Raw genomic sequence first — 3,514 nt, 5'->3', positions numbered from 1 at the left:
CATCTAGGAATTAACTTTACTCTTTTATCTATTTCCCTGATCTCCCTTATTCAATTGTTCAAGATCTACAGAAATTAATCTCTCTTCCATATCTCAGAAGTATATATATAGAGAGAGAGAGAGAGAAAGAGATACTGAGAATATATATCTATACTCAAATATCAACAAAGCAACATAAAAGAGGAGTCTGCAGAAAAATTAATTTAGTGCTAAAATAACATGATTATAGAACTAAAAAAATTAAAAACAGAGAAGTGTGTGTGAAAATATCATTTCCAACATTAAGGAAAATCCTTAAAAAAATCATTAATGAAAAGAATAAAATAAACAGTTCAAAGCAATTAAAGAAAAGAACATAAATACTGATGATGACATTCTGACATGAGGCTAACTGGAATTTCTGAAATAGAAAACTCAACTGTTGAATCCTCTGGGAAAAACCTGCATAATCATTCCCATCGGGAAAAAATTGAGAAATAAAGTAAGTCAGTGATAAAGAATCAAAATATCACCACCATCCATTATGAAAGCTAAGCATGTAGCTTAGCTGAGCAGCCAAATAGACCTGCTCTCTGAATCACGATATTCGACATGCTTACCTTACCCACTAGGCAATGCTGAATCAGAACAGACCATTTCTCCTGAGAGCTAGGAGGATCACGGGCAAACACAGGTGAATGGCTGCTCCCCAACAGGTGTCCACTCTTAGGAGGAAGAGAGGCAGAACTGACGTAAGCATCCCCAATTTATTTCCCAAAATTATCAACGATAAGCCATTCTATCTGAGGATAGAGCACATAAAGAGATGGACAGAGGCTTACGCTAATGGAACACACATTATAAGAGGGCCATTATAAGTTCGCTCTCTGTGAACAGGCTCTTAAAATGTCTGGCTAATGGGATTTTAGAATTGTTTCACTGTGTATCTCCCAATGGTCATCTTTCTCAGCAGGGAAGTTTGCTGCAGTTACTCTACCCAATACCGTCATTGTATGTTGGATATGTAAAAGAGAGAAAACTTACCACATTAGTCCTAAAGTCTCTGGACCAAAAAACACCATTTCTAGACCTGCTATAGAGACTACAGCACATCCCTTGATACCCTCAACACTGTATTTGGTGTCATTGCTCTACGGGACTTTTTGGTGGTTCCCCCACCACCACCTTGGGGTAGGAGCAAGTATATTTTGCACATAAAAATGAGCCTGAAATCACACAAACGTAGTGATCTGAAGAGGCACGTGCACCTGAATGTTTATAGCAGCAATGTCTACAATAGCCAAACTATGGAAAGAACCTAGATGTCCATCAACAGATGAATGGATAAAGAAGATGTGGTATATATACACAATGGAATACTATGCAGCCATCAAAAGAAATGAAATCTTGCCATTTGCGACGATGTGGATGGAACTAGAGGGTATCATGCTTAGTGAAATAAGTCAAGCGGAGAAAGACAACTATCATATGATCTCCCTGATATGAGGAAATGGAGATGCAACATGGGGGGTTATGGGAGTAGGAGAAGAATAAATGAAACAAGATGGGGTTGGGAGGGAGACAAACCATAAGTGACTCTTAATCTCACAAAACAAACTGAGGGCTGCTGAGGGAGGGGAGTTGAGAGAAGGGGGGGTGGGGTTATGGACATTGGGGAGGGTATGTGCTATGGTGAGTGCTGTGAAGTGTGTAAACCTGGCAATTCACAGACCTGTACCCCGGGGGATAAAAAAATATTTTATATGTTTATTAAAAATAAAAAAACTTTTAAAAATGAGCCTGAAATCAAATATTTTGTTGCACAGAAAGACTGTAGGAGATATTAGGGTATGTTCTGCTTCTTTCTCCTTCCAGGCAAACAGATGGATTTTATTTTCCTCTCCTGTGTGACTTGCTTAGACCAATAAAATGTAAATGGAAGTGCCACATGTTTCTTCTATGCAGTAGCATTAAGAGCCAGAATACAAGTCACCACATTCCTCTTCTCATTTTTTTGCCTTGGTGATTATGGAAGCCTGTGTTGGGAGGAAGCATCCATCAGCCTGTGTCCCTGAAAGACTGCAAGGAGCAGAGGCCCTCCAAAGGATGTAGGACATGTGGCAAGTGAAAACTATGAAGTTACATTGTGGCTTTCTGCTGTAGGCTTGAGTGGCTGATGTCAAGATGGACAAGTTCAAAAAACCCAGGAGGGTGGTGCTGGTCCTGGCAGGATGTTACTCCAGACACAAAGTGCTCATCATGAAGAATATTGATGCTGGCACTTAAGACCCTCCCTACTGCCACTCTCTGGAGGTCGAAATTGACCACAATCCCTGCAAAGTGATAGTTGCCATGAGCAAGAAGAAAATTGCCAACAGGTCAAAGATCAAGTCTTTTGTGAATGTTTATAACTGTAATCACTTCATGCCCACAAGGTACTTGGCAGATATCGCCTTGGACAAAACTGTCGTCAACAAGGATATCTTCAGAGACCCTGCTCTTAAAGACAAGACCCGAAGAGAGGCCAAGGTCCTTATTTGAGGAGAGGTATAGGACCTGGCAAGAACAAATGGTTCTTCCAGAAACTGTGGTCTTAGACCTAGTTTGTTTCAGTCATTAAAAATATCCCAAAAATAATAAATAAACTAAAAAATAAGGTTCTGTTGCATTGTGCTCAAAGCCACTGAGATCTAGGGGTTGTTTGCTGCTGCGGCATTGTCTAGTACACTGTGAGGTGTATGCTGCTTTCTTGCAAAGATTAGAAATTTGCAACAGAGAAAGCTCTAGTCACCTGGTCTTATTCAAGGGACCCTCTCTTCTTCCCTTCAAGTGGACTAAAAATCTCTTTTTTATTCACCCCACTGTTGAACCTAATATGGATTTTACCTGGTAATAAAGCATCCAAAAATTCTTATGACTCAGCGTTTACAATGGTATACCTCAATGGATATTGTCTCTTGGTGTAGACTGGCTTAGGCATTTTTTTTTTTAAAGCCTCCAAGGGGCCCCTGGGTGGCTCAGTCCTTAAGTGTCTACCCTCAGCTCAGGTCATGATCCTGGGATCCTGAGATAGAGCCCCGCATCCCCACTGAGCAGGGAGCCTACTTCTCCCTCTCCCACTTCCCTTGTTCATGTTCCCTCTCTCGCTGTGTCTCTGTCAAATAAATAAATAAAATCTTTTAAAAAAATAAAAATAAAAAGCCTCCTAATTAAGTTCTCATCTTGTCTCCACATTTAACTGCTAGAATCATCCCTAACACACTCCTAATCTAAAGCAGCTTTTGATATTTCTTAAGACGGAACCCAGCAAAAGGCACTATCCATGAGATGTTCCAGATTCTGCAAGGCATTTTTCTTCAATGTCTTTTTCTCAATTATGTGGGGTTTTTTGCCCCCCTCTACTCCTGGCAGGCAAATTCAGCTGGATTTAGTCTACTTGAGCCTAAGAGTAAGAGCATAAAACCAAAATCTCAGCTCCCTTGCAGTTCAAGTGAAGAAAATGCAAGGTAGAGAGATGGCCAAAAATGCTTAAAAG

At 40.3% G+C, this 3,514-nt stretch overlaps 1 pseudogene; it reads left to right on the top strand.

The window, feature by feature from the left end:
* Window positions 1–2,163: 2,163 nt before the first annotated feature.
* On the top strand, window positions 2,164–2,576 carry LOC122907477 (annotated as a pseudogene).
* The last annotated feature ends 938 nt before the right edge of the window (window positions 2,577–3,514 follow it).

Source organism: Neovison vison, chromosome 5, assembly GCF_020171115.1.
Source record: "Neovison vison isolate M4711 chromosome 5, ASM_NN_V1, whole genome shotgun sequence".
Lineage (NCBI taxonomy): Eukaryota > Metazoa > Chordata > Mammalia > Carnivora > Mustelidae > Neogale > Neogale vison.
The sequence above is the reverse complement of the archived record's forward strand: the minus strand, read 5'-3'. Positions and strand labels throughout refer to the sequence as shown.